Genomic DNA, 14,457 nt, shown 5'->3' on the forward strand with positions numbered 1-14,457 from the left:
GAACTAGCCAAACCTCTTTGGTTGACGCAATGTTAGCTTTTGTTCTGCGCTTCTAATTTTTTTATCTACTAAATAAATTGCCTGTATTGAGAAATATTGAGAAACATTTCAGTAGCCTTCATTTGGTGCATATCATATTTATTGATTGCCAGGTAACGACTACTTTCTTGCCTGGTGCAGGTATTCAAGCAGCAACTGCACAAAGCCAGTTAAAAGCAAGTGTGCGACCATAAGCTCTGAATAACACTAACGGGTTGAATTTCTATGATTGTCCACGCATATTTATGTATTCGCGTTATACTGCTGAAATGTGGGTTTAGAAGAAAGCCCGTTGCATTACATTACACGAGTGCTCAACACCTATGTTATGTGCTCTAATGTTCAATGTGTGTCTTTCTCATCTCGTGTGTTTGGTTCCAGCTTGGAGCTAATAGTAAATACCTATGCCTTCAGTACTGTCTTGTATTTATTGCGTGTATTTTCATCTTTACACTTCAATGACCGCGAATAAAACGCTGCCTACGTTACGATGGAACATCTTCACAACAGTTCCGCTGCTGTTTTCATATCCGAAGTACACAACACCTATATGCATACCGAATAATTCAGACGAAAAACAATTTTGAGCAGGAAACAGTCTAAATAATATTTATATTCGCCGACCATTGTCGGTAGTAGAGTTTTTGCTATTATCATAAGCGCTCCCAATAGGTTTTCTAAGGCGGTTTTAACTGCTTGAAGTGATCGGTAGAATTACGGTAAGAAATTTTTGTGCACATCAGAAGAAAGGACCACTACTTTAAATATTTCCACAGCGATATCTTAGACTTTTTCAATACTCAATATATTTTTCCGAGAACGTTGTTCATAACTACAGTGAAAAACATTAAACAGTACACGGCAAAGACTTGTCAGTATGCACATTCTATTGTAACGAATCTTTCAGTTTCTCAAAAAATTATATGTTCAATATCTGTAAATGCCGCCCTTGCTAATATAGGCCTAGTTATTATCGTTCTTCTGTACCTGCCGTTTCAAATTCTGATGCCATATTTGGTCGCCTAAAACTCTGATATACTTAAGAAATAAGATTTCATCTTCAAAATGTTTTCAAATTATCGGCAGCCAAAACAAATTTCAAACTATGTAATATCTGTTAAACTTCAATTTCATGGCGAATAACGTGTATGGATTACTCTTGTGGGGTACATTCAGATGGGAGGGGCAGAGATCAATGCTCGTTAAACAGATTACTCGGACCTTGACAACTAGCGTTCGAGCAAGTATAGAGAGCGCTCAGGAAAGTGCTGCTCAAATGGTCTTTTCGAACCATCCTTTAATGCACACTAAATTTACTGAATGCCGCTGATGATTTGTAAGCCTCTATTAAAAATGAATCAAAGGAAATAAGAAAACACTTCAGACACCAAAGATGAATTACCTGTGTCTGATAGCGATTCATTTTTTGTTTTTTTTTGGAAGGCTTCGGTAGCACAACAGATTCATTTATGCACAGTGAGATGATGTATGTATGAAAGGTAGATTTATTTCACAGAGAGCAACATAATTATTCAAATCTTTTTACTCTTTATCATGATATTCCATGAACTCCTCTTTTTTTGTAAATGGCTTAACTATGGCGATAAAAAAGGCACAGACTCCACGAAGCGTAAAACTGTAAAACTCTAAAGGCCAAACTGTACAGGACTTTATTTTGACAACCCCACGTACTGTACACGTTCACTCGGAACGGATAGGCATATAGACGCCGTTTGGCTCAGAACAAAACAGACGTATTCAAGAAGTGTATATTATCGAGTAAATGATGCAGCGTTGGTGCATCCAAGCTTACAAGCTGCTGCGTTGCGCCCGGATTCTTCGTCAGAAAGAAAGGCGGGGCTGCGGAGTGGACCTTGTCGTTTGCTCAGGCTTGTCTTCTTCCCCGATTCTCGGGGCACTTAGGTCGCTGGAGGATTGACTGCCAGTGGGGTCGTCTCAGCCCTTCCTGGTCACGCCCACTACTGGCTTTTCCTCCTTTCTTTTCCCGACTTTTTGAGCGATCTTTCCGTTCAGGCTTAAGCGTCTCCATTGCGCTCCCCTCAGCGTCTGCGTCAGTGACATTCATCGTCTTCATCCGCATCACCCCACTGGCTTGTGCCTTTTCTCCTCCGGCAGGCACCACTGTCCCTTTTGTAATCAGGGAGTGATTACTCATTGCCATCCGGCCAAGCATAGTTATACGGCTACACAGGAAAGCTATACAGCTTTCTGATGAACTTCGTAGTTCGAGGAAAACTACGAACCACGATGAAATTTTCTTTCACTACAACGTTTCAGTGAAACCTGTAGGCGTGTGCCTGCGCTTGGGTGGATAGCAGCGAGTACTTACTCCCTAATTACAATTTTACACACCCTTGGGGGATTCTCTTAAAACATTTAACCAACACTGGCACTCTTACAGGTATGTGATTGATCAGAAGCCAGGTCGAGCACAGGCAAACACGCTGATGCCAATGCCACTGAGGCACACGTTGATATTTTTTTCGGACAAATTTTCTTCTTTAAAAATCCCCCTCGGTGAGAACAGGAACTATCCTGGTGATTTACGGTGAGGTTGAGATGGCGGGGCCATAGTAGGACTTCAAGCGCTGTATAGAAACTATCTCACATCTGCGGCTGCGAAGATCGGGAGACGACGTGATAGCTTCCACGACGTACTCAAGAGGAGATGTCTGCTTAAAGATGTAGGGAGGACTGTGGTATTTAACAAAAACATTTTGCGGACATTCCAGTGTCCAGAGGCACACAAGTGAGCAAGGAAAGTGTGGCGAGGTGTGAGCGTTGTCGTGGCTGGATTTCTGGCAATACTTGGTGTCAGTCGTGAGTCAGCTCAGAACCGACAGTCTTCGGCATGTTGCGCGGCTTCGCAAACGGGGGTATATGAGACATGAAATTGGTAACCAAAAATGATATCGGTAGTAAAACACGGATGACGGTCGTAAATAAGAGAAAACTGGACTGCGTAGCGGTACTGTATGCGGAAGTCACAAATGGAAGAACAAAACATTTAATGGAGTAGTTAGATGCGACGCACATTAAGAGCATGTCCCCAGAGAAGAGTTCAATTGCTGAATGCAGTCGTTGGTCTGTGGATAACGTAGATAACGTGCGGAGATGGCTCGATGAGTGATGCTTTATTGGGTGAGTTAGAATAGCAAGAATGTGATGACATCGGACAAGAATAAGCGCCCGTGGTCAATAAGTAGTTCACGAGGTGCACCGAGGCGGCAGTTTGGGCATACTTATTCAAATGGCCGTCCGCAACAATAGCCCAACGGTTACTGACCGTGTGTGTGGAAGCGGGTCTTAGGGATCAATACCGATGTGGTGGAATGGGTGCGCTATGCAACAGAGGGGATGCAATTATGAGATGTCTTGGGACGCTGACAGGCGAGATATTGTTGGGATTCAGGTACCATGACTAGGCCGGAGAAGAGACGAGGACGATCGGAGAAAGAAAACTTGGAAAACTTTATACAAAGAATATGTACATAATGTGCAAGTAAGGGCAACTGCGAGTGCTTCTCAGTAAAGAGAGCTTCTTAGGAGTCGGGAGTCTCTCCCAGCAATGGGTTTCCCTCAAGAGGGGAGCTCTCTCTTGTTCCAAACCAGCAGCTCGGTAAACACTCTTCGTATTCCCCAGATCCCTAGCTGGGGAATACAGTTCGAAGAATGATGTCCAGTCACACGATGGCACTGATGGTACCAACCACGGGAGGGCGGTCCTGATGTTCTCTCGCAGCTCGGTCGAGGGAAATGGAACAGGACCCGGTCATGTTGTCGTACACGCGGCCTCTAGGTGGGAGCGCACGAGGGTCCGGACTGCGCCCATGTCGAACAAGAGGGCGCCTGCGTGACGCAGGATAGTGGGCTATCTCTTAGCATGGGTTGCAAGATCTTGAACTGATAACCGGAACGCGGAACCTGTGTCGAAGGCGCAGCCCTCGGGCAATTGTTCAATACGAGCGTGACTGTGGTTGACAACACTGGTCTTGTACTTCGTCGTCTGATGACCTGTTCGAACACGTGGAGAAGCCATTATCTTCGCTGCTTCCGACATTCCTGCAGCTGCGCTTCTTCCAGAGGGCTCATTAACCTTCACGGTGGTTTTCAGGGAATCCTCCCCATGTCCAAATTCGCCGAACTCAACAGCAGGAAGGGAGCGCGAGCACAACAGCACCCCCGCCACCAGATATTGCGCCCGGAAGATGAACTGCTCGCATGTAGCTCGGCTGACTGGATGTGCCAGGAACCAGATGCTCTCAGGGAGTCTTCGGACGACCTTCATTGCCGAAGCTCGGCATCGCTTCAACTCGCCAGATGGGCGTTTTGGGACATTCTCTTCAATGCTAGCCAAAGGGTATCACAGACGCCAAACCACACCTGACAAAAGCAAACGCCCTCAGAACCCACTGCAATTAGCTAAAAAACTTCACCTAAAACTTGAAGAGATCAAATGTTTTGCCTAAATGACCACTTCGTGTCTCCCGACGAGCAGTTTAGGCAGGGCACCTGCCCAAGGCATGTGCTTGCGCTCGTGGTGGACTCGGAAGAAAAAAAAAATTCGCTAAATGAAATCAGGTTGGTGCTTAGAGTGCACGCGGTTCGGGAATAGGTGACTGGTTTTGGCCGACGTGGTGTTCAATTTTTCCCGCCCCAATACCTCAGTGGCAAGGTACGTTACACCACTCGCTCTTACTTATCCTTGGCCGAAAGAAGGAAAACCTACTCCTAGGTATGTTACCTAATTATGAGTAACATTACTGCAAAGAAAGTGGGAGATATATGCTCTCCATTAGGAAGAAAATATGAAATAAACCTTCAAAACTACAAATTTGAGGGACATCCCCTTTTGTAAAATCTCTACAAGCTAAAAGGCTCGGCTTAGCCCGTTGGCATTAGTGTGGAGCTTGCCTTTCTTGTAGCGAACCTCGAAGCTGTGGTTCTGGAGTGCTAAGCTCCACCTCAGTAGACGACTATTTTTGTGCGACATATTGTGCTGCAAAGTCACACGGCAATGGTCCGTTTCTACTGTGAAACAGGACCCGGAGACGTAGCATGGCAGTTTGTCAATTGCCCAAACGAGGCATGCGCTTTATTTTTCAGACGTGCTATACGCCTCTTCCCGTGTGCTGAGCTTGCGGCTCAAGTAAAGGACAGGCCGTGTGTGCCTGTCATCGCTTTCCTGGCGAAGAATAGCGCCTAACCCGCGGTCGCTGGCATCACATTGTATTATAAAGGGTTTCGAGAAGTCTGGCGCTGCCAGTATTGGGCCCTCGCTTAGGGCCATTTTCAGACTCAGAAATGCCTTCTCTTTCTTTTGGTCCCAAAAAGATTTGAAGGCTCACTTTTTCTCAGCGCGTCGGTCAGGGGCTGGCTAAATCAGAGTAGTCCTTTACATAATGTTGATAATAGCCTGCTAGGCCAAGAAAAGCCCTGAGTTCCGTTTTTATGGTAGGGCGACCGTACTCCAAAATGGCAGCCACTTTAAGTTCTGCAGGTCTGCGGTGGCCTCGTCCAACCCCGTGCCCAAGATAGTTCACTTCGGCGCAACTCAGGTGGTATTTTCCGGCCCTTACCGTTAAACCAGCCTCAAGCAGTCGGCTCAACACAATACGCAGGTGTTCAATGTGCTCCTCACAGTTTTTTTAGAAAACGGCCACGTCGTCAAGGTAGGGGAGAGCGCTATCTGCAAGTCCCCGCAGCACTTGGTCCATTAACTTTGAAAAACAGTACGGAGCATTTTTCAAGCCGAAGGTCAACATTACAGGGCGAAACGTGCCCGCGGGGGACCCGAATGCTGCGTACCTGCTGGCGCGCTCAGTGAGTGGCACCTGCCAGTAGCCACGAACTAAATAAATCCAGTGTGGACATATATTCTGATTTAGCGACTGTTTCAACCCTCTCCTCGATGTTCGGAATGAGGTAGGTCTGGTTCACTGTGATTGAATTCAGTCTCCTGTAGACCTCACAAGGTCTCGAACCCTTGCCTGGAACCCCTATAATAATGATTGGTGACGTATAGTCACTTTCCCAGGGCACTATGACGCCAAGTTTGCACATACGGCGGATCTCCGTCTCAATGATTTCCTTTTGTCTTGGAGAGGCACGCTACGGTTTGCTCCTGATCGGCTGTTCGCTGGACAGCTAATTGTCGTGTTCGATGAGGGTTGTTTTTCCTGCCTTGTTTGAAAACACCGCCTCAAAGTCGCGGGCGACGTTTTTGATGCTTCCTCTTTGACTTTCCGTGAAACGTGGCTCTCTTTCCATTGTATTTAGCAGCTCATTCGGTGCTTGCTCCTACTCAAGTGGGACACAAGGTATGTCTGAGATCTCTTCCTCTGGCATGTTCAGCCCATGTTAACAATGTCCTGACGCTGTGCATAAGGGTTCATCAAATTACTGTGGATTATCCAATTGTGTTTGTTCTTAAATTGTACCTCATAGTTGGTGTCCGAAAGCTTGGACACCACCTTAGCTGGCCCTTCCCATTGCACCTAAAGCTTGTTCCTTTTTGACGGACGCAGCAACATAACCTGGTCGCCAGATTAAAAGGTGCGCTTGCGTGCAGATTTGTCGTAGTACAATTTAGACAGTGACTGCGCTGCTCTGAGATTTGCTTCCATGAGGTCTCTGGTTTTCGCAAGTCTTTCCAGTAGCTTTAGAACGTATTCCACTACACAGGGATCCTCTCCGTAGCCCTCCCATGACTCCCTCAGCATGCGCAACGGGGTCCTCAAGTCACGCCCGTAGACTACTTCAGCGTTGCTAAATCCTGTGCTTTCGTGGGGGACGGATCTCATTGCAAAGAGTGCTGCTGGAATGCAGCCTTCCCATTCTTTCTTATGCTCAAAACACAGAGACCTAAGTATCCGCTTTAGCACTGAGTGCATGCGCTCGACTGGAGTTGACTGAGGGTGGTGAAAGGAACTGCGGATTATTTTAATCCCACACCGTTCAAAGAACGTTGTTGTCAAGCAGCTTGTGAACACGCTCCCGTTGTCGCTTTGTATCTCTGCAGGGAACCCCACGCGCGAGAAAATTGACAAAACGGCGTCAACAACACTTGCGGAGCTAAGCTCCATCACTGGAATGGCCTTGCGAAATTTGGTTTCCACGCACAGTGAGGACAGATTGTGGCGACAGCCAGAGTTGGACGCTGGCAGTGGGCCGACAGTATCTATTACAAGACACCGAAAGGGCTCTGTAATTATGGGAACTAGTGGCATGGGTGCTTTCCATTTATCCGCCGACTTGCCGACCCGCTGGCAGGTGTCGCAAGATCTAACAAGCTGTTCCACATCTTTCCAGCAGCCAGGCCAGTAATATTCGAGGGCAAATCTAGCTTTTGTTTTCTTTATGCCCAGATGGCCCGCCCATGCAAATCTGTGTGCGAGCTCAAGAAGTTGCCGCCGGTACTTCTCAGGCACCAGGAGTTGCTCATATGCGCGTCCCTTTGAGTCGCAGTATTTATTGCCAGTACTGAAGGCCTTATATTTCATAAAAGCTGATGTTCTCTCTGGCGACTCCCTCTCTCACAATATTGTTTAGAGCCATAAACGATGGGTCGCTTTTCTGCTCTGCAATGAGTGCTTTCCCATCAACCTTAGTCAAAGCCTCCCAACAAGTCGAAGCAGGTGCTAATGACGAACCCTTCCCGTTGGTTCCTGTTGCCCCATTCTCTGCGGAATCGGCAGTTCCTTGGATTTTATGAGCTACCGCTGCTTCGGGAACACCTACATGGTCATACTTATGCGGATTAGACGGATGAGTTTTCCTGCAAGGATCCCTCGGCTGGTCGGGAGAATGATTCGGTACCTGCTCATTTATCGGAGCCCGGTCGAGTTTCTTTGCGAGCTCTCGCGCTCGCGAACGTGTTAGCGCCATGAAAGCCAAGCCCGAGGTGAAAGAGAGACCTTTTTCTTTCAGCAGCTGCTCGGATTTGTTCGAAAACAGGTACGGCAAGTGTGTCGAGAAGTTTGCGCTAACTGCCGCTTCTGTGTCTAGCCTGCCAAAAGTCCCCTCTAGAGTCACCTGTAGAGCCCAGCCCGTGGCACGTGTTGGTGCCACCGCAACTTCGGCGCCGCTGCCCGACAGCGCCGGCAGTCTTGCCGGCAGCCGTGCGCCACACCTTCATGCACCACATGGTCACTACGGGCCCACCAGTGTTCTGCCGACTTCGCCGCCTCGCTGGTGACCACCTTGTCATTGCCAGCGGCGAATTCGACCGTAGCCTGCAAGTGGGCATCATTCGGCCGTCGTCCAGCAGTTGGTCTTCGGCACTGCGTATGGTGCCGAAACGTGACTCCGGCTATTGGCACCCATGCGGCGAATATTGTTGCCTCAATTGCCGCACTGTCCAGGATCGATATCCTTGCCCTCATATCCCTGACATTGTGGCCGACCTGCATGGCATGACCATATTTTCCAAGATTGACCTGGTGAAGGCTCACTATCAAATCCCGGTGGAGCCTGCAGACATCCCTAAGGCTGCAATTGTAGCGTCGTTTGGCCTCTCCGAGTATTTTCGTATGCCCTTTGGTCTGCGAAACGCTGCACAGACATTCCAACGCTTCATCGACGAGGTAATTCGAGGCCTGCGTTTTGTGTTCGCATATCTCGAAGATCTGCTGGTTGCCAGTCCATCGCCCTCCTGAACTTCCACCGATCTTTCTTCCCAGCATTGCCCACATTACCCTGCCGCTCACAGATCTCTTAAAGTCACTGCATGGTCCTAACACTCCTCTCGAGTGGACGTCAGCTGCCGAAGCCGCCATCCAAGCCACCAAGGACACCCTTGCCGACGCTATTCTGCTCATGCACTCGCTGGCCGACGCCCCGTTGCGTCTTATCACCGACGCCCATGGTGCAGCTGTAGGCGTCGTCTTTCAACAGCTTCACGACGACTGCTGGTGCCCGCTGGGTTTCTTCGTCCAGAAGCTCAAGCCCGCAGAAACGCGCCACAGTCATTTAGGCCGTTAATTGCTAGCTGTCTATCTCGCCATTCGACACTTTCGTCACATCTTGGCAGGAGTTGTTTTTTATGTGCTCACAGCCCATAAGGCTTTAACATTTCCTTTTCTTGTGAATCAAAACTCATACAATGCACTAGAGATCCGGCACATGAGTTTTATTTCTAAATTTACGGTGGATATAATACACATCTAAAGGCCCGCGAACAGTGCCGCCGATGCACCCTTCCGTGTCGCTGCTCTTGTATCAGGCGCGCTCGATTTTGCAGCGCTGGCTGCCGCACAGGCATTGGACAGTGAGCTTCAAGCCATCCAGCCTACCCTGACTCTCTGACCTTGTCGCCAATGCCCCTGCCGTTCTGCTCGGACACCAAGCGCACCACGTTTCCAGTGGTTCTCCACTGCCTTTTGTACTCACTGCGTTGCGCCGCCAAGTCTTCGAACCGATGCACAACGCAAGCCATCCCGGCATTCGATCTACGCAGCTGCTCGTGACGGCTAGGTTTGTCTGGCGAAACGTCAACAGAGATGTGCGTCGCTGGGCTCTTGAGTGCTTGCAATGCCAGCGTGCAAAAACAAGTAGCCACACGCGGTTGCCTCACTAAGCTTTCTGGCTTCCCGACTGTCGTTTCGACCATGTACACGTCGACATTGTTGGCCCTGTTCCTCCATCACGAGGTTTCCAATACATCCTTATGTGTTTGACCGCTACACACGGTGGCCGCAAGCCTTTCCTCTGCCCGATATCACGGCGTCTACAGTGGCGTCCACTCTTGTCAGTGGATAGATTTCCCATTTCGTCTGCCCCACGGTAGTGACGACGGATCGTGGCCGGCAGTTTGAGCGCGCCTTGTTTCGCGCCCTAACATCTCTGCTTGGCGTGCGCCATGTTCACACCACCGCGTATCATCCCTCTGCGGACGGCATGGTTGAACGCTTGCACCCACAGCTGGAGGCTGCCTTTGTTGCACATGAAGCTCGCACCTCTTGGCCCGAGTCCCTTCCTTTGTTCCTCCTCGGCCTTCGATCAGCCTTTAAAGAGGATCTTCAGTCCATGGCGGCCGAAATGTTCGACGGAACTACAGTCCGTTTGCCAGGCGAGTTCTTCGTTCCGGCTCGCACCGACATCTCGCCTCCTGCCTACGTGGAACAACTACGCCTGCTCTTCAGGCGCCTGCAACGCGTCCCCACACGTCCATCGACTCACCCAGTCTTCGTGAACAAAGGCCTCGCCACGTCCACCCATGTCTTCGTGCGTCGAGCCGTCATCAAGCCTTCGCACACCCCTCCCTACGAGGGCCCTTATCCCGTCCTGCAGCGGGGGGACAAATATTTTATGCTTTCCGTCGATGGACGAGAAGAAATCGTTGCCATCAACCGCGTGAAACCCGCCTACATTGCGCACGTTTCGCTTTCACTACGCCGCCAAGAAATCTGAAGCCCCACTTCTTCCACTGACTCTGTCCGCGCCGTCAGCAAGCATCTCATGGGTGCTGTGCTGTTGACTGCCATTCTTACTCTCCGCGGAGGGGAGCCCTGTAGCGGCACTATCATCATCAGCGGTGCGGCGCCGCTTCGGCTCGTGACAAGCGCTCGCGCTGGCTACGTGGGCCCACGTGCTGAGTAGAATAAATGCAGTCGACTTCTGGTTCCCAGCCTGCTCGCATAGTCGGTGTCGCGCTCCGAATGCCCGAACTCTGGAGACGCGTCGTCAGAGTTCGACTCCTTCCCACTAAGATGGGCAAGGAGGATCATAGTGGATGTCGTCAGGCTAGGAGGAAGGCTTAGCGCACCACTATGGCACAAACATGGTGTCTTTTACGTAGATGTAGCTGGGCCGACCCACGGTGGGTGGTACACGGCCGCGGTCATACATCAAGAAATACAGGTGGATGGGCTCTCCTTTCGAGCCCCAGGCACAATACAAGCTGAAGAGGTTGCCATCGCCCTAGATGCTTCTGATTCAAAATCCAAACACATAATAACAGACTCGCGTTCGGCATGTCGCAATTATGAGGCTGGCTGGATAACTCCACTAGCTGAACGACTACCAAGGAACTGCAGCCGGGATACCGATCCTACTCCCCTCTGCCTGGTTTGAACTCCGGGCCATCAGGGCCTAGCAGGAAACAAAGCTGCAGACGCGGCGGCCCGAGTACTCATTCACCGGGCGTTCCCACTGGCTTCTGAGCCCCTGGAACCTGAAGGTAGCTGCTTATTCTCCTCCAAAGCTATCACATCCTATTATAAGGATAGGCATCGCGTTTACCCGGCCCCTGCAAAGGGACTGGGGAAAGCAAACGAACGCGTTCTACTCCGATTATTCACGAACACAATGCTGTGCTTGGCAGTACTAAAACACTTCGATCCCGCGTTCACTGGCAGGTGCCAACACTGTGGGGAGGTGGATGACACAAACCACATGGTTTGGGCTTGCCAGCGCAACTCAGCCCTCTCCCCCCTCAACCCTACCAGAGAGGAGTGGGAGGCGGCCCTGCTTGGCTGTTCGGCCCTTCAGTCCCAAAAGGCTTTGGTCAAGAGGGCTAAGCTGGCGGCTTCGACCAATGGGATCCCGGAATAAGGACTCCACCTATTGCGGGGCTCTTTAGAGAGCCTCACCTCTTTATTTCAATAAAGTCTTTTCACCGCCACCACCTCCGTTAATTTGTAGAGTACCAAGTCTCTGTCTCTCTAGAGATGGGTGTCGTAGTCAGGGGAAAATACGGCATTTTGTTCGAAGTAGCAGAGGCACATGTTCTACTTCAGTACATGTAAAATGGTCTCAAAAACCCTTTCAAAGGTTACAGTGCATTACAAAGGCCGGAAGGCATCGCAGTAAATTTGTACGAGCCGTCCGGGGTCACAAAAACTGTTTTGGGGCGATCGCCTTCTTCCACGGGGACCTTATAATATCCGGAATGTAAGTCAATGGATGAAAACAGTTCAGCCACCTGCAAAAAGTCTACGGCGTTGTCTATGACAAGAAAGTGACAGATGTCCTTGCGCGTAATCCTATTAAGGCGGTGGTAATTCGCACACAAACGTATTGGGCCTTCTTTCTTTTTGACAAGAACTTGAGGAGGCACCCAACGGCTTCTTGAGGGCACAACGATGCCGTTCTGAAACATTTAGTTGACTTGCTCCTCTATAGCGTTGCGCTCGGGTGCGGACACATGGTAGAGGCGCTGCCACAGCGGTGCGCGGGCACCACTGTCGATGCGACGGGTGGGAGTTGGACTTTGGCTCAAGGAACTTCGGTGAAATGCGGTTTCTGTGGAGCGAAGAAATACTTCGGTAGAAGACGGAGTGGGCAGTGTAGAACGTGGCCTGAGCGTGGTTCTGCGAATTGTCTTATATCGCCACTATCCTTTCGGAAGGCAAGAGACTATTGGGAACTGATGATAGATTCACCAAAGCGCAAAAAGGTAGAGGAAGAAAATAGATTAGAGACCAGAAATAAGGAGAGGTGAGTGGTGTCGGATGTCAGGTAGCAGACCCACCGCTGCCACCAGTTGTTGGGATTCAGGTAGCATGACTCGGCCGGAGAGGAGACCAGGACGATCGGAGGAAGAAAACTAGGAAAACTTTATACAAGGACTATTTACGTTATGTACAAGTACGGTAACGTAATTGAGAGTGCTTCTCAGTAAAGAGAGCTTCTTAGTAGTCGGGACTCTCTGATACCTCTCAAGAAGGGGACTCTCTCCTGGCATCAAACCAGCAGCTCCTTACTCTTTGTATTCCCCAGATCCCTAGCTGGGGAATACAGTTCGAAGAATGACGTCCAATCACACGATGGTACTGAGGGTACCACCCACGGCATGGCGGCCCTGATATTTCTTCGCAGCTCGGTCGAGGGAAAGGGAACAGGACAGCGGCTTCCACGTGGCCGCGCACGTGCGTTCGGAGGGCACCTACATTACCAAGGAATTCAGGCTGTATCCCCGCAGTGTCGAAAGAGCTTGTACTGGGGAGCGGAACGCGGAAGCGCTGTCGAAGGTGCGGCACTCGGGCAATTGTTCAAAGCCAGCGTGACTGAAGGGGACCACACTGATACCGCACTTCGTCGCGGCAAGGAGCGGAACGAATACGCTTATGGTCGTTGCTGGCATTCCTGTTGAACACCTGGGGACGCTATTGTCGTCGCTGCTTCCGGCATTCCTGTTCGAACACGTGGGGACGCTATTGTCGTCGTTCCCTCTGGCAGTCGTGCAGTCACGTCTCCCCCAGAGGGCTCACCCACCCTCGTGGTGGTGTTCAGGGAATCCACCCCATGCCGAACTTCGCCGAATTCAACAGCAGGAAGGAAGCGCGGGTACAACTATGGAGACAGTAATTATGGCATACGGCAGTGACATTTACGGTTCAGAAAATAAGAGCCGATGTGAAGAGTATGCCGAATCTAAGGACACTGCCAGAGAGTGAACAAGCACAGAAGAGCGTGGAGGAAGGTCGATGTCTCCGGCGGCGAGGGCTTGAACACAAAACAACTGAAGTAGTAGCGTCCGGCCCAGAATATAAAGCAGAGCAGATAACCCGACTTCGGCTGGAGGACAGTCGATGGTAGCGTCATGACGCGAAAGAAAATCCCAGCCGAGAATAACAGCATGGGAACAGGAAGGCAACAAGACGAACTCCATAGTGTAGAGGGGGTCCTGTGCCTCAACTCTAGCGATACACACTACGTTCAGCTTCATGCACGGAGCGCTGGCCCTGCGCAGTGCTAGTCCTCAAATTGCCGTCTTTACCTTCTTTAACAAGCGACAAAGAAGTTTTCAGTACGGCACAAAAATCGCAGCACATTTGTTCAAAAGCACCATGACAGAAGCGCTCTTTACAAAAATTTCATTATGTAAGCATTTATAACAAGAGGCCTTTGAAAATTTGACGGGGGCGCACTTGTCGTCTCAGGAACTACGGCAATAATTCTTCCTCCTGAATAGTGTTGGGGCAACATCACTTATGTGAGATAGAGCAGCGTCTCGCAAAGGTGAACAGTGTGTAGAGAGGGCCGAACGGTCTGCGGAAAAGGGATAACTTGACGACGGCTCAGCGCACCTCATATACTGACTGGTCAAGTCCAGTACACGGAAGCTTGCGCAGATGGTGTTAATACTCAGAAACGATGAAGGAAAAGCCGTGCGACATGACCAGGCAAGCTAAAAGTGCAGCAAATAAGCTGCACAGATAACTGACTCACGGAGCCGGTGAAAGATAAGGAGCTGCCTCTCGATCAGGTACTTCAGGCAAAGGGTAGGTAGGCGGTTGAATCCTAGCGACCGCTTTGGCGTATGTCAGCCAGGTGTTGTCAGGGAGCGGTGGATGAGCGATGACGTCGGTGTACCTCAGCAGAGCAGCGATTCACTTTGACGAATGGGCGGACGCAAGAGATTTAGCAACCTTCTCTCCAATGGCCTGTGAGCGA

Source organism: Amblyomma americanum, chromosome 5 (assembly GCF_052857255.1).
Source record: "Amblyomma americanum isolate KBUSLIRL-KWMA chromosome 5, ASM5285725v1, whole genome shotgun sequence".
Classification (NCBI taxonomy): Eukaryota; Metazoa; Arthropoda; class Arachnida; order Ixodida; family Ixodidae; genus Amblyomma; species Amblyomma americanum.